The sequence below is a fragment of the Anser cygnoides genome, chromosome 2, assembly GCF_040182565.1.
Source record: "Anser cygnoides isolate HZ-2024a breed goose chromosome 2, Taihu_goose_T2T_genome, whole genome shotgun sequence".
NCBI lineage: Eukaryota > Metazoa > Chordata > Aves > Anseriformes > Anatidae > Anser > Anser cygnoides.
In genome coordinates, this window is record NC_089874.1 from 41,630,001 (window position 1) to 41,653,678 (window position 23,678).

The 23,678-nt window shown below is 39.1% G+C and overlaps 1 protein-coding gene across 1 annotated transcript in view; it reads left to right on the plus strand.

The window, feature by feature from the left end:
- The first annotated feature begins 5,764 nt into the window (after positions 1-5,764).
- Positions 5,765-23,678, plus strand: part of LOC106030296 (uncharacterized) — an 81,010-nt gene continuing 63,096 nt past the window's right edge. The window contains exon 1 of the transcript XR_010829233.1: positions 5,765-6,309. The gene's annotated coding sequence lies outside the window, so the exon portion shown is untranslated. The remainder of the gene's footprint in view (positions 6,310-23,678) is intronic.

Genomic DNA, 23,678 nt, shown 5'->3' on the forward strand with positions numbered 1-23,678 from the left:
AAATATGGACTAAGGTTCTTGCACTATACTTAGAGGACCTAGATTACATCATTTTTCTACCACAGACTTTCTTTGTGTCTTTAGTTAAGTTACCAAGGGTCATGTCCTTAAATATATACTTATAAATATTCTTACCTTCCTTTGTTTTCAACATACAAATTACATTTCACCTGAAACAAAGGGATGTTTTATTCTTAAGTACCTTAGTGAGTTTCAGCAAATCTTCCAGGTCTTCTGTTCATCATCTGGACACAATCAAATCTCCCCACCTCTTATGATGTTGGGAAACTAACTAGTTATCTAGAGTAACTAATTTTGATTCTCTAATAGTATTGGCCCAAACTCACTAGCTAGCTTTCACAAAATAGGCAATCAAAACTGGAATTAACATTTTCCACAGCTAAGATCATAGCAAAAACATTCTGTATTTCTGTATATTTCTATCAAGATCATAGGCTCTTCAGTTTAATTAGCATAGATTGCCTCAACTAAGATTAGAAATAATTCTGTATGTACCACATTTTAGAAATAAACCTTTACTTGGCATTTTTTTGGAGAAGACAGGCTCCCATTTGATTTCTAAAGCTAGCATCAGTGACAGAAAAACAATAGGATGAAGGCAGTTTTATAAACTAAACAAAATGTATAATAGTTTCTGCTTTGGCAGTAGACACCACTCCAACTTTTGTAACAAAGATGAGTAATTTTAACTTGGTAGAAAAGCAATTTTCTACTCGGAGTTATTGAACTGTAAAGAAATATGCCAGTACCAATTGCTTATAGTCAGTACCTCTGTGCAGGAGGCACAATAATTTCAGTATGACAGCTAATATACAGGAATACCAAACTGGTAGTATATAAGGTTATTGTCGAATGAGGTCTCTGGCAAAATATGTTAATAGGAGTGAAGTCAAACAAAATAGTAATAAGAAGGATTGAAAAAAGACATATATTCATAGGGAGCAAAAGAAATGTAAAATAGGAACTATAATTAAAAAGGAGAAGGATATTTTTTAACATGGGGCTTGTAGTTTTCCTAAAGTGCTGTAAAGCAGATCAGATGTTAAATAGCTGGACATCCATATGTTAGCTGCTACCATTTTGTAGTTTCCTTTTTTTTTTTGGATCATCATCAGGATCTTACTGCTGTGTTATTGTTATGAGCAGTGACTATTTGCTGTTTCATGCTAATGGACTGTTTTCTGGAGTTCAGAATGCCATCAGAAATGCCCCGGGCTGAAGAAAGTATGTAAAAGTTATCCTGGGAGTTAATTTAAGAGATAATTCTCATAATGTTATGAGTTTGTTGGAAGAAAGGCAAAAGAAAAGCAGATGGGCTATTGTCTTTGGTCTTGATATTGAATATTTGTAGAAGATAAGTTCAGAAAGAGTTTCAGAAAAGAATAATTCTATTTATTATTATTATTATTATTTTTAAGAAGCCATTAACATTTCTGTTTTTCCTGAGGACTGTTATTTCCAGGAATGATGTCTATTGCCTAGGGGGCTTACATGGAACTTGGCATCATCTATCTGTATTTAATGTAAAAGTTTTTGAATGTTGTCTTGAATCATCTAAGAATTCTCAAGGAATATCATAAATCAGTGGTGGGAATTCTCTTTTCTCTTGGGAAAATCGGGTGGAAAATGGGAGCACTAGCCATTTGGGTAGCAGAACCAGTATCTTCAGCTGTCTCCGTAATTATATCCATCAGGGCCAGCCAGCTTTTGTAAGCTTGCTGACCACTCTAAGGTTCTTGCACGTCTGCTGGAGACAAGGCCAATACAACTGCAGTTGTACCTTGAGGTCCTGATCTAATAAACCTTGATTTGCATCTGGTTCAGAATGCATAAACAGAAATAAAACCTATCTGACAGCAAGCAGCACATCACAGAAAACAGCCTCTGGAGTCAGGTGTGTCCCGGCATTGCCCTTTAGTCATCCCCTTGTTTACACATTAAAAAATGCCTTGTCACTTACATTGATTAATTCATCCCAGTTATAAGTCTTGTCTCAGATGTGTCTGTTGAAATATCAACATACAGAATGACTCCTCTCTTGGAAGGAAAGAAAATACCATAGCTGTGCTAGGTTTGTGAGGTGAGGAGGACAGTGGGTAACCATGAAATCGCAGCTCATTCACTCAGCTGAGTGGACGATGGTTGCATGCACGAGCTTGCACTGGGCTGCTGAAGGAATTAAAAAAAAAGGGCACCACAGCTTGCATGAAAAGGAAAGTGAGAGCGAGTTTGGGCAGATGGGAGCATTCCCTTGCATGAGAGAGAACAGGAATGAAGGGACACTTTTAAGCCTCTCATGGACAGAAAGATGGGGGAAGGGCTAGGAAGAGACACAAAGCAATAGGAAGGAAGGTGGAGTACAAGGCATGGAGACCAGAGGATGTACAGTAGGGAAGGACATCCAGAAACAGAAGGAGATGAACAAGTGGTAATCAGAAAATTTGGTCTGTGCTTATTACCTAAATGCTAAGTACATTGAAAGATAAGAAGCACATGGTCATCTGAACAAGATGATATCTGGGAGCTGCAAATTTCCCAGTTATGGGAGAAATTCTGTGCTTTTTGATGTATTCTAGTACATAATAAAGAATTAAGTCATATTGCTTTCTCCTAACGCTAACAGTTTAATATTATTCTCTCCATCATATAAAGATAAGGTTTAGGAGACAGTTAAGAGACTGAAAGGATCTTTCTGAGCTGGGAATATAAGTCTAAAAATATTGCTCTCTAGCTTATTTGCAGTCTGTTAGAGCTCACTGTCTGCCCCATCAACTTTTCTGAATAGAAGCTCATTACCTGTAAGTTTAAACTGTTTTATAAAGCTACGCAATATGTTTCTTAATTTGGATTAAACTGAGCCTGACCTACATCTCATAAGTCAACCTTTGATTTTTTTGTTACTTTTATTTTGAGCATATCCTTAATTTAACTGCTAAGTGGGGGATGTTACCTATTCATGCTCTTTGTGTTAGAACAGGAGGGAATCAGAAAATATGTCCCTCTGTCTGGAAAAGGAAGAGAATGAGAACCTTTGTCATGGTTACAATTAATTTTTTGTTAGTGCTTTTTCCTTGCTAGTGTAGGCAAATTACTCATAACACATGCCCTTCCAGCAAAGTAGATCAGAGTGGAGTTTGTAGAAATAGCATTCATATCTAATTTCTTTCAGTAACAGAAGAGAGAGGAAAAGACTTTCACTTGAAGGATTCAGATGAATTTAGAAGCAGTTAAAAAGCCAGAATTGCTAAGAGAAGCAGATTTCTGAGACTATTAGCAAATTGTCCAGGGGGTTTACCACTGCAACAAAGTCAATGAGAAGTAGTTTTTCTATTCACAACTGCTTTAAAGGCATTCCCTTTGTGATTCAACAATATCAGGTAGAATGAGAATGAGAATGAGAATGCAGGACATCTTTGTTCTGTGCTAGGCAGCTTGGATGTGTATGGAAGAGAGTGTTCTGAATGACAATTGCTCAAACCCTTGAAAATAAGCAGAACATGCTCCCTTGGAGGCAATTTTAATATCCAATGAACTAGGTGAAGTTACTGCCGGATGCATTTTGGATCTTCTCCAATGTCACGCTTATAACGAGAGAGAATAATTTGGCCTCTGTTTAATTAGTGTCTGTTCCTCCTCAGACTGGCAATGAGGGTGCTGGTTGTGGTGGTTGCATTATGAATTAGTGTCTGTCAGTTGAGAACTGGACTGACATGAAATATCTCACTCCCATGGGTCATGTTGCCCGAAATAATCCTACTTACTAAGACCTTATTTACTGTTTAGGTCCACAAATTTTATAGGTTGCTAGGAAGAACGTGGCATGCATGGCCACTATGTTACTGAGGCATTTTCATATCTGTACTGAATGATTTGTTCCTCTTCTGCTGGCACTATCAAATAATACCGTCCTCTTCTGAAAGAGCTAAAAAGTAAACTGTTGCAGTTTGCACCGTATTTGAGAGCACAGGGTTTACTGTCTGACAGTCAGGTTAATTTATGAGCACTGACCTGTACTGGTATGTTATGGATCCCAGTCCTGCACTGGGCTGAATCAGCCTGTGCCTCACATGGGATGCTGTGGGGCAGGTTTAGGAAGAGGTATGTTTTAGGATTTCTGGAGAGGAATAAGTTTTTCTGGAGTTTAATATCTCTCCCAACTAATTCTGTTAGGTCTCTGGAGAAAATCTTAAAAGTCCTCTGCATAAAAACGGTGCTTGGTTTTCTGGCCACACAGAGTGCAACAAACTTCAAAGGCGCATCCATCACTAGTATATGCTCTTGAGGAGATGGGCTTATCCAGGGTGTCTGTCTGTGAAACCCGGAGACAAAGGACTGTGTCACAATAGTTTCAGACTACCTGAAGCCTATGCCATGTGGTGCCTGAAAAGCTACTCCTACTGAAAATACTGTAAAATATTTCCAGTGATTTCAGTCATGAATTGTATTAAAATGTTTAAAAGCATCAACTCCTGTCCATCCTCCAGAGAAGATCGAAGACACCTGCTTGAAGCTGCTTCTTTGCCAAGTAGCTTCCTGTCCTGAATACTGCTGTTCGTCTATCTCCAATGGATGACAATGGAGGAACAGCGCAGAGCCATCAGAAACCACAGAAGAGCATGGTCTGAACCCGGACAAAACTGGTGAGCCTCTACCTACTGAGAACAGCCACTGCTGTTCTCCAAGTGTGCATCAGACTCATCTGGTCTTGACTGGTTAGGGTTAGGGTTAAAATTAGGCTTTTACCGAGAACCACGTTCATGTGAGCATCTTTGCTTGAAGACTGCTTTCCTCCATCTCAATAGAGGGATATTGCCTTGGTGTCCCATGGAGCTTCCTCCCGAGCAAACCGTGAGCAAAATCAAGGTGACCACACGGTGGCAGCAAAATCTCAGTTATCCGGGGAGCTCCGTGCCTTCACAGTCAGAGCTAAACGGTTAATTACCCTTAGTCATGGCTTTCCCTTTTACAGACACCACCGTGCAATTTTTTTTCTGAAGAGCAGAGAAGGGAAAGGAAAAAAGAATCTAAATACTTTTCATCCAGCCTTTGCTTTTCCCTTCATAAAGCTCAGCTGGATCTCTATATGGGAATAAAAAGCAAGTTTGGAAAGACTTTGCTAAAGTGAACAGCCTTAGGGGGTGTTATCAGCTTTGTAAAACTATGATGTTACAATATCAGGCAGAAAAAAGCAAGAGCACCGCAGCAAAGAGGGGAAATTCTTCTTTTCCTAAACAGCGCGCTCGCTCAGAGGAAGGCATCACAATATTCAAGAAAACGAAGTTTAGATGTTTTAGTCCCTGAATGTGTTTGCTGGAAGAGAGAGGGCAGGAGAGATCCCTGTTGGCTCTAACCTCGGAGGAACTCTAGAGTTTGGAAACAGAAATATATTGGGGACAACTCAATATTTGTTGTAACTCAGCTTCTTGTTTTGGACCTTCTTCGGAAGTCTTTTAGGACCATTTATTTCCCTATCATAAGTTGCAAATGAATCGAGGCAGCTTAACACTCCCTGTACTTAACTAGATATTGAATGTGACTTGGCTATCACTTCTGCTTGTTTTCTTTCTCCCCTGGCTTCATCTTCGTGTCACTCTGCTCTGCATGGAATGACATTCAAGGCTGAAAGAAAGGAGTCTCCTGGTAACTCTTTCAAAATAAATTCCTAAATTGCATTCATAGGCAAATGATAATATTTATTGCATAGTGATTGGTTAGGGGAAATGGGAAAGAGAGGAAAAAAAAAACAAACAAAACCCCCCCAAACAGTCATTGCTGCTGCCTCATCCTTTCATCTTTTTTTTTCTTTTTTTTTTTTTTCTTAATGGACCAGGTAAAATATAACCCAAAAAATTGGGATTCTGGCCCCAAAATACCTTAGGCATCTGAGACTGAATTGCAGAGTTGCTCTGAAGTCAAAGGGTTATACTTCCCTTTGTGGTTTCTTCACTGTAAGTGCTGGCCCTGAGCCTCAGGCAGCCAGGCCTGGGCCTGGCCATGGCCTACTTCTGCAACCAGACCCTGGACTCTCTGACCCAGAGCTGCCACCTCCTGAAGTGTTGCTGACCCCAAGGGAGGTTGTTCTCCCAGAAAGGCCAAAGATGATGGTGGTTCCTGCTCGTGAAGCGTCTATCACAGGGGAGCATACTCAGAGTGGGCGAATAGCCCCAGGTTGCCTCACAGTTGTCCAAGATGGCAGCATGGTGAGCAGCCAGTGCCACTGCAACACCTGCATGCTAATGGGGTAGGCAGATCAGCCTAGGAAGACTTTCAGATCTTCTTCCTTCTGTGGTAAGCTCATGCCCTCACTAAATTGAAAAACTACTACTTCTGCCTTCAGTGGGAAAAAGGCTACTGGTCTGCCGAAGAGCTATGGCTCTCTCGGAAACCTGTTACTGTCAGTGGGACAGTTTGCACAGTGACTTGCAATTCTTAGAGAAAAAAATCAGCCATCTGAGATAGAAAACTACCCCCCTGCCCCCATTTCTGGAAGATACAAACAAAACCACTCCTCTCTGGCCAGGACATAAGAATGGCTCTTTATGGACTCTAAGCTCTATTAATCCTTTGAATGTGTATGTGTTTGGGTATATGTCAGGGCCCTGAGAGCACTTGTAGGTTGTGAATGCCCTGAGTTTTGACCTACACCACAACCACTCCCACACCCCCCCCTGTCCATGGCTGAGGAGCCCATTTAAACTCAGTCTCAGCACCCAGATCTGGTCTTAGGTAGGTGATGTAAGTACATGTACGGCCCTAGTCATATCTTTGGCTCTCAATGCTATGCTGTTTGATTATCCTGCATTGGCCATGAGTTTGGTCTTTGGCTTATGATCACTGGATGATTGGTTACTGGTTGTAAGACCTGCCAGATGTAATTGCGGATGCAATAAAACCTTAGCTATAGAAGAGGCTGGCTTAACTGTATATGCAGATGAGGGCAATTACAATAATGCAATGGAGTTTCATGTTGTCTGTGGTTTCAGAAAATCATAGTAAATACAGAAGGATGTGGTCTTAGCCTTAGCAGGTATTTGGTTATTCTCTTCAGGTCTCTGGGTAGACTGCATCTAAGGAAAGTGCCAGTGGTTATAGCAGTTCTTGTATTTCCTTAATATAATCTATTTTGGGATAGTTCTAAAGGATACAAAACAAGGTGAGGACTGTTGCACTCGATTATGAACAACTATTCTTTTTGTCCAAGATCTCAGCAGCTTATACTAATCAGGTAGCTGTTTAAAAGCTGAGATGCAGATGACCTTAACTGTGTTATTTATTCTTTTCAAAGTAACTAACCCTGACAACAAAATAGAAACATCCTCTTCAAATTTTCTGTCTTACCCTGATGGGTAAGACTGAAACTTAAAATGCTGGATGCTTCTTACTAAGAGTATTTTAGGATCTTTGATTATTTGGTTTTGTTGGTGTTTAGATTCTAAAGCAATAGACAACTTAAGATATATGTTGCATTTAGTCTCTGGGATTACAGTTACTTGTCTGTAGGTTTTTCCATTATTATGATATACACAGGGTTGGGGATAAGTAAGCAATAAAATAACTAAATTGTTCATTCCCAATACAATATTTGTTTAAATAGAAACACTATCTACAGCAGATAGAGGGTTTAAAGATTATTTTAGTGACAGATTCTCTTTGCTTTGCTTATTAGTGGGCAGTTAATTGAATTATTTGCCAGATACATGAGTCAGGAATACTTGCTGAAGGAAACAACATTAACTGTTCTATTCTCATTCAAGAAACCAGGCAAATAAAAAGGTAGAGGAGGAGATGGAGACTGAGGTGTGTGCACCAGTAGAAAGTACTGATTAAATTTTGAATTCCTTTAGACTGCTTTTAGTTTATGATGCATTTTCTCTGCAATATATTTTCATAAAAATAAAATAATTGTTTTATGACGGCTAGGCTGTTCTTGAGGGAAAAAAAAGAAAACATACAACAGTATGTACCGAACTCAGATTGGAAGCTGCAGGGACAAATAGAGAAGGATGCAAGTAGAATGAGGCTTTAGAAGCTGGTCTTGAAGGGATTCTACCAGTGTACATTACCCAACCCTCCACAGACTGCAAGACTACTGCAACATGACGCTAGTTCTCTTTAAGAGGAGTGTTTTCTTCAAGTATGCTTAAAATTCAACTCAGCTTAATACTTCTAGTTAGAACAAACATGGGACCAACTAAAGAATGAAACAATGAGGCAGTTCTACTCCATTTTTAGGACACTTGGCCAAATTAATCTGGAATATAACTGTAAAATTGCTCTACTGTAACTTTATTAAGTACAAATTAGAAAAAAAACCTACTAAAATCAACAAAATTCTACTGTTAATGTATTGAATAGTTAAGGAATTAGAAATGGACTCTGAATTTCTGCCTCCACTTAGTTTATGTAAATTTGGTCAGAGTAAATTAGTTTTGAAGCCGCATGTTCTCATGGGGCAGAACTTTCTGGGTCTCATTTTGTTGAGCACTTCCAAGACCTCTGCTGATGAGATGCCTTAAAGAGGGGAACAACACCAGTTACAATGGAGGAATGAAGCTATTTTTTATTGCGTGCATCTACTTTTACAATGTTAAGAGGACCAATCAAAATCGTTAACAGCCCAGCCCAGGTCTATTTGCTGTCAGAACTTAGTGTTTCAGATCATGGTATGTTGTCATGACAGTGCTGCATGCTCACACTTGTGCAACTCTTACTCAGTAGGTGTAATGCTTTCTGCTCTTCCTGTAATCTGAGGTTTTTCCTTTATATCCCTAAGCATTTATTCCTATAGTAATGATAGCCACAAATATTTCATATGGAAGAGATCCTAGGCTATTAGAACTATCTAATGATACTGCTATAAAAAGCATTAAGTCAATTAGAGGCCTGTAAAATATCTGCCAGATCCCAGCAGACTGTAATACTTAGTAGAATAATCCAACCTTAACACCTGTGATCAGTGTACTAGATCAACTGTGTTTACTATCCAGGTCTCTGGTCTTGGCCCTTGCACATTATCATTGTTGTTATTCTAACACCATCTAATAATAATGTAACTCAACAGCAATAATTACTTCTTAAAACAGCATAATTCAGATAAAAGTTGGAGGCAGGAACAGCAGACAACAAAGTAAGAGAATTTCTTGACTTGTGTCTATCACTGCTCTACTATTTTTTTCGTTTGTTGGTTTTAGGAGTATTAATTTCATGAGATAAGGTTTTCATTACCCTGTAGAAGGTGTGTTTTAACAAGAGACGTGTTGAAAGAAAATTTTTCTTCATCTAAAAGGTGGATCAGACAGATGGAAGAACAGCAAAAGGCAAGCTAATTATCCTGAGCAAAGGGACTCAGTAAAGAACAGTATTAGCAGAGAATAACTAAAATGCTAAATCATGAAATTAAATGCATTGCAAAACACAATGTATAGATATATATTTTTGCTTCCATAGGTCTGTCCAGGAAGCTTATGGAATTCTTAGTACTCTTATGAAAAAAATCTAGCCAGGATGTTAATTACTTTGCAGCCTCTCTGGAGGCATCATGTTAGGCTTAAACCACCTCAGTCAACTTCTGTGGATATTCTATACCTGGATGCTGGTCCTTTTCAGCTCTTGTTTACATGAGAGAGCAGCACCATTTCATCAGGTTTCCTACCTTAGCTATTTCCGAGGTTCGCCAAAGCTGCATTCAGCAGCTGATTAGCTGAACAAGGGGCTAATACACACTGCTTTGCTTTCTTTCTCTGCAAAATTGTGTCTCAAGCAGCTGGCAGGAGATATTGCTTCCTTGGGATCAGACTCAGCCCATGGCTAGAGCATGTTATATGCCTGCAGAAATTGCCTTAGGTCGGAACGTCTTGTTCTGTAGAGCGGTACAGTAGTTATGGCAAAGAGATAAATGTGTAAGACATAAAGCCTAGAAACATTTATAAAATAGATATACTCAGAATATAACACTTTAAACTTCATAAAAAATATATTGAAATCTTTCTCTCAAACTTCAGCATGATTTGAAACTCTTGGGTGTTTCGAGAGTTGGTGGTGGAAGGATTTACTGTACAATAAAAGAATGTTTTTTTTTTGCTTACATAAAATCCATTTGGAAGGGGTAAGATTTGGAGAAAAAGGAAACCTGAACATAGGTCCTTCTTAATCTAATTCCCAGGTCTACTTCATATCTCCAGGGAATTGTTCCAGAAGAGGTTAGGTAATAGGTGAGAATTAGGAGGCTAAATCTGAGAGATTTTTCCTTTGTGGGAAATGGTGTGTGTAAAATGCAATGTTGTTGACACATGGCCTGGCTTTTGTGTGCATTATGAGGATGTCTTGCCTGCTAATGAAAGGTGTGTTTGGATGACACAAAAGCTAGACAAAAAGGGAACCAAAGCAATGTTCTGGGAATCAGGTCCTAATCCATAATCTCTCCTATCATTAGGCAACTAGAAACTAGAAACAGAAAAGAGTTGATAATGGTTAGCTGCTGGGAGGTGAGGCCAGGTGGGAAGTCTGAAATGTAAATATGGTGGGTCAACAGATGGGAAGGAAACATGTAATCTTCTGAAAGTGAAAAGTACACTAAATTTTAATGTGTTTAGTGGGAAGTAACTTTTGTGAAGTGTGATTCTTGGATGGGGGCAAGAGGACTGGAACAATTTTGTATGCGATAAAAGGATTTATTGCATGTGTACACAAAATGCAATTGGATGTCTATAGTCATAGTTGAAAAGGGAACCAGAACAATGACCTGAGAATCAGATTATGTTCTAGGATTCATAATACCAGGGAATTCTTCCAGAAAATCCTTTATAGTGACTGGGTTACGAAGTGGAGGCTAGAAGTGGAGACCAAAAGCTTTCTTTGAATGGAGGACATTGAAGACTTGTGTGTGCAATACAAGGATGTCTTTCCTGTATGTATTAACTGTATTTGGAAGACTTAACATCTAGACAAAGAGGAAACCAGAACAATAACCTGCAAATCAGATTATGGGTTGAGACTATCTCATATCTTCAGGGAATTCCTCCAGAAAAAGTTTGATAACCGCCAAAGCGGAGGCTGGAGAGGGGAGGCTGACTTCATAATAGTTTTCAGAGGGGAGGCTGAAATGTAAGTGTGGTGTGTATACAGAGCAAAAGGAAACATACTTGTCTTAAACTGAAAACCAAAAGGCTAAATTTTGAAGTCTTTTGCAGGAAATGGCTTATATGAAGCGTGATATTTACACAGGGAGCCATGAAGATATCTGTGCACAATAAAAGGATTTCTTACCTGTGTATATTATATGTATTTGGATGGCACAAGCTCTAGAAAAAAGAGAGAAATGACCTGAGAATCAAATTATGGATTGGGACCCATGTCATATCTCCAGGGAATTCCTTCAGAAAGTTTGATAATGGTTAGCTGCCAAAAGCCGAGGCCGTTCTCCTTCCTCTTCTAGTAAGGTTTCCAGCAATTTTCACTTCATAGTATGCAGTACAGGTGAAGAGCAAAGGGACTGAAGTTCACCAAATCTTCTTATTTAATGTGTTATTTGATCAGTAATAAAACTTGGCTGGAACATTCATCCAGGATTGAACTAATTTTTATCAGTTTCTGAAGAGATGTAGATAATAAATACAATACCCACCTGCTTATTTTCTTGCATTCAAATTCAGACCAAAAGTAATAATGCTGAACTACAAGAAACATTTTCAGAAAGTCTTTCAAAATCAGGAAAGGTCTTTTCTTCTAGGTGGTCTGAAAAAAAAGATTGAGTATGCAAGTGCACCATGGAGATAATTTTTCCAGTTTTCACTTCTGGAAGAAAGCACGGGTTCATGAAAGGCAGGTCGCGCTTGTCCAACCTCACCTCCTCCTATGACTGTGTGACCAGACAAGTAGATGAGGGAAAGGCTGTTGTTGTCTACCTAGACTTCAGCAAAGCCTTTGACACGGTCTCCCACAGTATTCTCCTGGGGAAACTGGCTGCCTGTGGCCTGGACAGGTATACTCTTCTCTGGGTAAAGAACTGGCTGGAGGGCTGTGCCCAGCGGGTTGTGGTTAATAGAGTTAAGTCCAGCTGGTGTCCCGTTACAAGCGGTGTCCCCCAGGGGTCGGTACTGGGGCCTATCTTGTTTAATATCTTTATTGATGACCTAGATGAGGGGATTGAGGGTACCCTCAGTAAGTTTGCAGATGACACTAAGTTGTGAGGTGGTGTTGATCTGCCTGAGGATAGGGTGGCCCTTCAGAGGGATCTGGATAGGCTGGACTGCTGGGCTGAGGCGAATGGGTTGAGGTTCAACAAGGCCAAGTTCTAGGTCCTGCACTTCGGCCACAATAACCCCATGCAACACTACAGGCCTGGGGCAGAGTGGCTAGAAGGCTGTGAAGAGGAAAGGGACCTGGAGTGTTGATCAATGCTCGGCTGAACGTGAGCCAGCAGTGTGCCCAGGTGGCCAAGAAGGCCAAGGGCATCCTGGCCTGTATTAGAGATAGTGTAGCCAGCGGGAGCAGGGGGGTGATCATCCCCCTGTACTCAGCTTTGGTGAGGCTGCACCTCAAGTACTGTGTTCAGGTTTGGGCCCCTCACTACAAGAAAAACATCAAGGCCCTGGAATGTGTCCAGAGAAGGGCGACAAAACTGGTGAGGGGTCTGGAGCAGAAGTCTTATGAGGAGCAGCTGAGGGAGCTGGGATTGTTCAGCCTGGAGAAGAGGAGGCTCAGGGGAGACCTCATTGCACTCTACAAATTCCTGAAGGGAGGTTGTGATGAGGAGGGGGTCGGCCTCTTCTCTCAGATAACTAATGATAGGACTTGAGGAAATGGCCACAAGTTGTGCCTGGGGAGATTTAGATTAGATATCAGGAAAAACTATTTCTCTCAAAGAGTGCTCAGGCACTGGAACGGCCTGCCCAGGGAGGTGGTGGAGTCACTGTCCCTCACGGTGTTCAAGAAGCGCCTGGATGAGGAGCTATGAGCTACGAGATATAATTTAATAGCTTAGTGGGTAGTATTGGTGATGGGAGGACGGCTGGACTAGATGATCTTGTAGGTCCTTTCCGACCTTGTGTTTCTGTGAAAAAGCAGGACTTGGAGTTCCTCAGAACTGTAAAAAACTGTAGTGTGCCCCCAGAGCTAGGACTGAAAGAGCAGTTTAATAGAATAATAAAAAGTCTTTCTATCCATTTTTTTTTTTTTAAATTTTATTCAGTCCTTCTTTGTACCACTGTGGTATGTAAGTGTAATGCAAGTTCACTGAAGTGAATGCAAGAACGGATTGTTTTATTAAAGGGAGTCATCAATGCCTTTTATTCAATGTGATAAAGCCCAGAACACATCTAAACCCCTCTTTATTTTTTTTAGTCTGCATGCATATTAAGTTCCCTTGAACTTTAGATATTCTTAGCTGAGTTACATTCATGACAATGAATCTGCATATTATGCAACAAGTTTAAATTTAGCATGGCATGTTCGGAGGCATAAATTTCCCACAGACCCAGGCAGGCTTGTATCTGCCAAAATAGTACTGATAGCTGCCAATTATTGCACAAAGATGTTTGTTCAAAAATAAAAAAATTGTAAAATTGAGTGAGATCCTAGACCTACTGATATTGGTGGAAGTTTTGCTGCTGAGATTTTCAAAAGCTGATGTTTCCCTTCTATCAGTTTTGAACAGATAATTAAATAGAGACGGTATTTATCTACTGAGATTTAATGTCAAAAGCTTAATGTTATGCTTTCTCCCGTGTGCAGTAGATGAAGTATTTTCTATTTTTAACAGGCTTACTTGAAAAAATAAAGCAAAATCTGTTTTATATTAAATGTGTTCACTTAAACTTACAAAGAGGAAAAAAAATGAAAGGGGAGAGAAAGATCAGAAAATCAATATAAGGCCACAGAAGCTCAAAAGCTAGATTATAAAAATGACACAAAAATCAGGTGAATTGTTGCCCCTATCTCCAGTGCTGCTTTTTCCTTTCTTATCCAATTATGCTTTTTACCTTATTTTTTAATGGGTTTTAGTTTGATTTATCAAACTGTGCATAAAATCCCAGTAAAGCTGGTGAGATTTTCACTGCATTTAAATATGCCAGCATCACCATACTGTTATTCATACTATTGCACTTGCTGTATTTTAATTATGCATTTACTGGAACCACTGACTTATTAAAAACAGCAAGTATATACTAATATTGGCAAAAAAAAAATGTAAATTCAGGTGCGTGGCATTTGTTTTCTACAAAACTAAAATATTCATTAGGAAAACACTGATAGGCTGAAGCATATCAGTTTTGCACTTGAGAAAATATTTTGAGTCCTTTTGTCAGTCTGCCTGCAGTGCTGTGGTTCGCTATGTGAATGCATCTCCCCCTACCTCTCCATGGTCCGGCCTCTCCCTCTGTACAAAACAAGCCACTGCGTTGTCCTGTGCTCAGCTATGACATGGATCAAGGGAGCCATGCCTGCAGCAGTCACAGGGAATAGTCTGGTTAGGAGGCCCAGGCAAGGAGGGATGCCAGCTCCACCTCCCAGGAGGCTTTGCTTTACGTGCGATAGAAGCACTTTAGGTTCAAGCTCCTACATTGTGTTTTGACACCTCCAGCTTTGGAGGGAAGAGAGAACTTCACGTTCAGAAAAAAACTGGAAGCAGTTCAACACCTTATTCTGACTTGAAACAACTGCTGATTGATCAGGAATTCCCTAATGGAAGAGAATTTCCAATTTGAGTCATTATAATGTTCTCAAGCAAGAGAATTTTATTTTGGATATAAAATGAAGATAGTGTCTTGACCTCATTGCATGACTGCCATCTCATCCTGCCTTCTGTTGCCTAACAACCTCTTATCACAGTCTCAGCTCAAAATTTACTACCCAGCTCCCTGCGCTTTTATGAGATATTCCTTCTGCTTCACAAACACGACAAAACAGACTTAATCAAAGATTTCTCATGCTTCTGTGCTGGCTGGGTATAGGTCCTGCCATGTCTAACCCTGCTGGCATTTTCAAGATCTTGAGCTATGAGTCTTAATAGCTACTTTGCTAATTGTTCATCTTCATTCTTCTGGCTTTTGTTACAGTAGGGTGAAAGCAGCTGCCTTCCTTCTTCTTCCAAAGAAAACACTGAAAAATTTGGTCTCTCCACTGGTAACCTCATACTTTTCTTGGTCATCTAGACTAACTTCATTGATTTGTGCTGGTGTATTTTGCAGGCTTTTTGTAGAGCTATTTGGAATGTTTAAGGATCTGGGTGAAGAAAATGCTTTTTATACAATCTGTAGCTTTTAATGAAATTGTAACTATTTTATCAATGTGTTTTTTTTTTTTTGGTGGAGATGAGTGGCAAAGGAAAAAATGTAATTTATTTTTAGTATTCCTGAAAGTGTGGTGCTTATGGCACTGGGCTTAGGTTTGGACATACAGTTCTTGTTTCCCAGATATTGTGCTTTGAGTCAGGCAGTACAGAAATCAGATCAGATCTCTCTCACCCCAGACTGATCCACACCTGCAGTGTGCTCAGAAATATTACTCATCCTAGTTCAGATAATTTTGATATGAATTTTAAGATGCAGCCTGAAAACATACGTATCTGCAGATACCTTAAAAATGACTGCAAGGTTTTGGTTTTGACTCAGGCAGACCAGAAATAAATCTTTAAATCTTGAAAGATGTTGCAATGGGAACTGGCTGCTCTTCGTGTCCTGTTCTCATGCAGAATGAACGATGAATTGCAAGCCTCTAACAGCGTTATTTCCAGAGTGCAAAATTAGCATATAGGTCTGAAGTATATTTGGCAGTGGTCTTATTAACGTGGGATTAAATCCATGGGTTGGCATCTGATGGGTAAATTTTGCTGTGCATGTGCATCAGTTTTGTTTTCAGGGAAAGGTTAGTTGATCTCTGGAGTCTATCCTGGAAATGTAGTACATGTCTGTGAATCTTAAATAAGCAGTGATTGAAAATTTTTGGCTCATGAGGAGTGATTGGAAAATGTACTGCCTCTGTCAATTTGTTTCTATCTTTGGAAAGCTGTGAAAAATTAGACTTGTACATCACATCAGCTTTATCAACTTCATGCTGTGCTGCTTGGTTTTATTTCCAATAGAAATGTATTCGTGCCTTTTGAACCACTGGAGTTTGAGATTAAGAATCTGGTTTCCAGACAGCAGGGGTCTGACTGCATTTTAATGCTCATTTTACTTGAGGTAGACACAACTGTTTTCACAAGTTTGGCAATTTCCAGTTAGAGGAACTCCAAATAAACAAATTTGCAGATTATGTAGGAACTAAGCTTCTCAGTGTGCTTTAATCACAGGTTTTAAATTCTTGTTCTCTGGGTAACTGGCTAAATGTCACAATCCATTGCTTTTCAATATCACAGAAATCCTGATGTGGTGTGTGCCATGCAAAGAATTAGTTGAGATCAGACAATGGGAATTTTATTCTCTTTTATTTTTGTATGCTCTGAGATGATTAACCTTATTTCTTTGTCTGCAACTTCTTTTGTCTCCAGGTCAGCTTTCACTGAGTGTAAAACCTGGATCAGAGCCTGTATTTGGGCTTGTTTCTGGCTGGTGAATTCTGTGCCCAAGGCTGATTATGCTCTGCTGAGCTTCGCAGAACTTCTTTCAAGGGCTGAACGGGTTAAGTCAGACCACTATGAACAGAAATGGGGATTTGTCTCAGAGCCTTACCCACATATACAATGCAAGCAGCTCCTCAGAAACGAATAGGAATGGGGTCTTCCTCTCAGTATTCTGCTTTTCATCACTGACAAAGGGAAGAAAGCAAATAAGTTTGGGAAGATCCTGTCCTCTTTTCTCCAGAGGAAAGTGCTGTGTCTTGTTGAGAGGGAGGATTTGAGAAACATCCTTCCCCTGTTCCTGAAAGGAAAGCTTTGGCATCTGCTTATTGGTGGCACCTTATAACTGCAGGGCTTGGCTGCTCAAGGGGCTTGTTTTGGCAAAATGGAGGGCAGTAGGATGACATTGTAGTGATGCTCCAAGTCAAGTGTGATGGTGGCGTGGTTAATCAGCCCCTCTTCTCCAGCTGTGACCTGGCACTGATGGGTAAACCTAAGAGCAGCACCTTGGAGTGAAGGCCAAACCTCAGGCTTTACATTCAGGACAAACACCAGCAATGATGGACAAAGAAATGAGATGTTGTAGGCAAACATTTTTTTTTTTCTCCTGTGATATTTGTTGGTTTCTGATGGAGGACAGGCTACCGAGTAAATCAGCAGTTGCATGTGAAATGCTGGAATCCGTGTATTGGTCTGCTCCCTGGAGCTGTGCCGCTTATGTGGAGTTACTGTGCTCCATGTGCTGCTGAAACCAATTTCACTGTGTTATGAAGCACGCACACTTTCACAAAAAGGTGATAGAGACATCTCCTTTTACAGAGTTTTGCCTCAGTTTTTTCTTTCTACTTAAGAGCAGCCACTGTATAGCAAAACCCTATCTGGAATATCACTTTCCAGCTTAACTGCCAATGCAAAGTCTACTTTTGTTTGAATATGATGTGGAATGACTTTTTTTTTGGCAAACTGAAGTATCTGGAGGTGGATGAATCATCTAATTTACCTAAGACACGTGTTTTATTGTAGGATACATCTCCTTTCTCAAAACATGACCATTCAGAAAGCTAGAGAGAAGGGAGTAATTCTGCTTTCCTCTCTCCCCCAGTGGTTATAGTGGTTGTCAGAGCACAACTTTTCAGGAACCTGAGTCTCCCTTCTCCAGTTTTATAACTGGATTCTGAAGCATGGTGAGGAAATATTCTCACCCATTCTTACAGAAGCTATTCTAGTTCATGTTAAACAAATGATTGACCTTTGAGCAAAAGCAAGGATGACTTGTGTCCTCATAGCTGAGTCTATGGTAAGGACCTATCAAGCTCTGTTTTTTGTTTCTGTGAATGTTCAATATTTACCACGTCACAATTGGTACATGAGAATATGAAAATGGTGTAGCATGGAAGGAATAAGGAATAGTATAAAGTAGTATATATATATGTGTATATATATATAAAATGTGAGAGAATTGGAGATGGTGAAACACAAAGCATGGAAACAATATTTGAAAGTACTTTTTGGATAAGGAAAATAATTGCCTTCTAATTTTGTTTTTGTTGGAAAGCTTCTTTGCAAATAAGCTGAAGATGAGAATGATTTTTGGTAATGCCTTGTTTTTCACACCTCCCATCATTAATTCAGACTACTGAGCTCAAATCCTGATGGGCTTTTTAGCAGGTAATTCATGGGCTCTTTCCTTGATAGGAGATTATATAGTTTTAAATGCTGGGTTGTGTTTATACTTACAATTAATTAGCATGCAAATGCACTTGCACACTATATTAGGAGACTCACATTATGGTCTGCAAAATCAGCCTTAAACTTGGAAGATCTCCAGAATTAAACTATGCATTAGAAATGCCCTTTGCAAATACGTTACGAAATAATCTAAAATCACAAGGACAAATGCTGTCTTTTCCCATCCTTCAGAACACAGGACAGACAGTGCTTATTTAGGAGACATTCATTTCACCTCAGTATAGCTGCCTAACAATTAGGCATGTAGCTCAAGCCAGATGTCTAATTACCCTCCAAAGTCTAAGGAGAAATAGAAGAAACTATGGATGGTTATTTTTCCTTCTCATCTCAGAAGACTGCCTTGGGATGCAAAGAATCCCCTCTGGAGATGCCCACATCTCTTCAGTGAGAACAGAGCCTACATGACTATGTTGAAGTAGATCTTCTACATAGCTGAATTTAGGTGGGGTGTATCCTGCCCTTGAGCAACTGTTCAGTGTTGCATTGCTGCCTTGATGTTCAGTATGCAGTGCTGGTCTTTATTGCCACATTGGATAACATCCTATTCAAACCCAGCTCTGAAGACAGAATTATTCATTTCCTCTGACCTTTTCTACAGCAATTGTCAGTATATTAGCTGGATGCTTCACAAACACAAATTATTCTTATAGCCACCTTGGGAGATAAGGAGATACCATTACCACCATTTTATAGGCAACCTTTATTTTGGCATTTCCTTGGTTTTTAAATATCTGTCTTTGCAACTTCAATAATGTACCTTTAATTCCTTATGCAACTTAAAAAAATAATCTAAAGGAAAAGCCAGCATGTGTTGTTTTATTGACACAGCAGTCTGGGTTTGCCACTCCCTTCCAGAGGTTCTCTGTCTGGCAGGGAAGACTTCTTAGAAACTGTCACTTATTGCAAGGATCTGTTTCAGGGCTACTGTCAGTTTGGAAGAAGAATCCTGACTCCTAGCATTCACATGGTCAGCTTGGACTGCAGCTGCCCCTGAAGATCTGAGTAGGAGTACCTCTGATTCTTTTCAGTTTTATCCACGTTTGCTACCATTAATCATCAGACTTCAGGGTAAAAGTTAGTATTCTAGTCAGGAAAAGACTTCAGTACTGATAGCAAAGTTAGGAGCATACATGTGATGCTGAACTTCTTTCCTAGCTCTCATGGAGAAATCTTGAAGCATGGAAGTGAAGGGAATTGTTCAGCAGCCACCCCCAACTTCCTTGCTAATTTACTGTGCTGCGACTTCAGTCGGCCTGTGTGGGTGCAAATTAAGCATCTATTAAGTTAGAAAGGAATTACTTCTACATATAAATTACTCTTCAGAAAGAAAATTGCAGTCATAACTGGACCTTCTTCCTTTTCTGTAAGATTTTGCAAATCCTCTATTAAAGTTACCCACTTTGTACAGACTTAATTTCCTGGCTTGTTCCTAGAGTACTCTTAGACATATTTCTGAAACAGATGCTGGAATGGGAACATGGCACTTAGAAAGGAGTTCCTTTAGTGTGAAGGTGCTGTCAGCTTTAGGGGGTCATTCTGGTTAGGTTAGGGAAGTTAAAACATTTAACAACACTAAAAGTCTCTTATTCTAATGGATAACATTAGGGGATCCAACTATATTCCTTCCCCAATATGCAGTCTTGTTCTAACCCCCATGAGCTTCTCATCCAGATCTATGACATACTCAAGCCCCATTTCAAACAGTGAAAAAGTTTGTTTTGGTGTTGTTTGGTTGTGGTGGTTTTTTTTTTTTTTTTTTTTTGTTTTGGTCTCCTTTTAACTATACTGAAAAACAGTAGGATCTTCCTCCGATAAGTTTTAAAGTCTAGTCCCAAATTTCCCAAAACCACTCATGTTATGGAAGATACTTAGTGTGGAAAACTTTATCCTGAAAAGCTCTCATGAGAACTCTTGCCTTGGTCAGGATTTTACCTTTGAGGAAGATCACACAGTGCATACTTGGAAATGGCTTTCTAAATACCATTCCTCGTCATTCTAAGCAAAAGAGAAAGTCATGTTGAAGACCTTCCTCTTAGGGGAAAAGTTCACCGTTTTTTATTTGGTCTGTACAGCTGTTAGCTTGATTTGGGTTATACATTTTGCAATTGCAAAATTAAAATATTTTCTTCCAAGATATGAATTTGGAATGCATCAGATGGTTTGAGAGAAGGAGAGGTTACACCTGAGGATTTTTCTTCTTTCTTCTCATATGAAACGACCTTTACTTTTCTTTGAAAATCAGAAGTCTTGAGAAAATAATTTTGACTCTTTTGCCTGTAGTTACTTGAAACAGAACATAAAATATAAAAAATATAAAGAAAAGATTTTTCTCATTATTCAACAAATAGCAGGAATTTTATAAGAGTTAAAATTATGCCTTTAATTTGACTTGTTGAAGACCAAATAAGTCTTAGTGAGTGCCTCTTACTATTATGAGATATTATTATTAGAGATACTATGAATTGCAAAGAGGTCTGAAGAACAGCATGACAAAAAGATACTTGAATTTCAGTTCAAATATCTTTAATATCTTAGTTGATTGCAAAGATTTTTTTTTTCTGGAAAAAAATTAACTTGTGCAACTTTTTATTATCAGGAAATGGATCTTATTAATGATACAGAAGAACTCATTTTAAGTCTGTCAGATGTTTTCTTCAGAAATGCACATTGCAAATCAATACCTGTTGTGAGGATCGTGGTTCTTTTAAGTGTTATTGTTTGCGTCTGCACAGGTGAAAACAATTGTCTTTATAACACCCCTCCAAAGCCTATATTCCTGACAGCACAGCAGCCTTGAAATTCAAAGATTGATATTTTTCCCTGTATATTTTTTATAATGAATAGTAACAATCCTTAGCAAGGGTTACAAAGCCTTTTATTGTAAGGCTGTACAAACTTGGCCACTTATTCCATCACTGTTAAATACAGAGAAAAATCCAATGGAAGACCTGTTGTTGAACTGAATTGTTATGAATACACCTATGTAGAAGACTCTATCAGGACAGGCTGTTCTGATAATCAAAATGGATCCATTATGACCCTAATATTTATTTTGGTTCTTGGATGTGCTCACCTGTGTAATACAGAAATCTGCATTTTTGATACAACCACTGAGGGATATATTATGATCAAGCAGTTCTCGCCTAGCAAGGACAAGTGTCAATGGGAATTTGTGCCTCTGCAGAAGACTACTCACAAAGGATCTCTTTAGTAACTTTATAATTTTCCTTTACACTGGCTTATTTATAGCACCATGCAATCTGTGTCCTGGAAGGTTAGCACTGGAGCTTTTGTGACCAGCACATTAATGTCATTACACAATGGCTATGATTGCTAATGCCACACAATTAATACTGTGCTCAGTTAAAGTCATTGAGAAACGCAAAAACCCTGTATGCTGGCAAAGGCATGCATAAAGAATAGGATGTATATGAAGATCTTAGTTAAATATCAACTTCAAAAAGAAGAGAGGTTTATACAAACTCAGATAAACTCATCTAAGTTTCTTTGAAAGAAATGGGAGAAAGATGTCAAGTGGGTGAACCAGTCATGGTCATGCTTCGGAAACTTTGGCAAAATGGTGAAATTTTATACATATCCAGGCTGCACTTCTGGGGAGTTTTTTTTGTTTTTTTTTTTTTGTTTGTTTGTTTGTTTTGTTTTTTAATGGCAAACTGTGATTGTGAATGATGAAAACTAATGCTGTGGACAAGAACAGGATCTGAAACTTTTGAGGTGCATTTCATGAAGGTTCTTACAGATCTCCTGGTCAGAAAAGAGACTAATGCTTTTGTTAGAGGTTTTACTCAAGAAAAGCTGACTCTGTTGTCAGGAATCAATAAGTGCAGAATTATATATGTTAGTGATCACCAGGTGCAAAGACAAATTTCTTCAATAATTATTTTCTTTAGAAATGGTGGTGGCTCATCATACTAGAAGATGAATGATCCTTCAATAATGCCTCTAGCATAACAAAAACAAAACAAACACCCTGATGTCAGAAATTTATAACCCCAAAGTATTTTGTAAACATCAAGACTATTTGGGGTTATATTGGAAATAACCTTGAGAAAATAATTACGGAAGAAAGGGCAGTAGGTCATTTTAATGGAAGACAACCAGGTAATGCATCACTTCCTACATCAGGTCAGTAGGATGTCTGGTGTTTGAAGCTAGAAATAAGGAAAAAAGATTTTGAAGAATCTTAATATGTTGACAAGAATACTTAGAAGTTAATGCGTATTTCTTTTTTATTTACCCTTACATTTGTTCCTGGTGCTAAAACAGTTACACTGTTCTGTGGAAAGTAATGAAAATGATCATAATTTCAAGTCTGAGATAAACCTTTAGCTTTGAATCAAGGTTGCTACGCTACATAGGTCACCAAGACAATCCTTGGGAAATAAAAATAAGAGATGCAGTCTTTTAGCTTCTCCTTTATGTTCTATTTGTAAGGTATTTGCCTTAACATCCAGTATCTCCAACGCTCAGAATAAGCACTATTGTTCATCTACATCTATCACTGAGATACTTGCGTTTTGGACAAATGTGTGTTGTTTAGCTGCCAGTCTGAAATGTGCACAGATGTAACGTGATGTGCCGCTTGAGGGCTGTTGGGAAATATTGGCCATTCTTAAAGTGGGTGGAGATTTACCATGCATAGAAGGGAGGTTATTGCTGTTGGTATGGATACACTGGTGGGTGGAACACCGATGACTGTATTTCTGTACTACTGTGCTCTGATGAGCTCTGATGTCTAGAAAGTATAAACACAATTTTATATATGGATTTCCTGTCTTTTTAAGAACCTTGCATAAAAGCCAGCACATATTCAAGCAGCCCGACTATCATTAAGCAGTAATAGTAGCATGTCTCCCTGAAGAGTCCTTGTATGCCTACGGTTCTGCCATGGCATGGTATCCTTCCTTCTTAAACCTCCTTGTAGGTGTGCTCTTTTCCACATATCTATCAGCCTCCCTTCTCTCCACCTCGCTGCTTCATTAATTGCTTGTGTCATTGTTATATCAATCTCTTCTTTTTTTTTTATAACAAATTTGAAACACTGGTCAACAATCAACTGAATACATTAGGTGCCTGAATGTTTTAGACTTCAGAGCATAATGTGCTCTTGTGACGGAGCTTGAGTGGCTTGAAGTTACTACCTATCACTTGCTGTCTGATACCCCCCTCAGGCACTGTAGCTGACAGCTTGGGCTTGTCAGTCTGCACTGAACTGACCAATCTATTGTACGTACTCTGCAATTATCATAATACACAGTTTCACTTATCTTTAATATCATTATTTATGACATCTTATTGAATATCATATAATTGTGGTTTTAACCCAGAG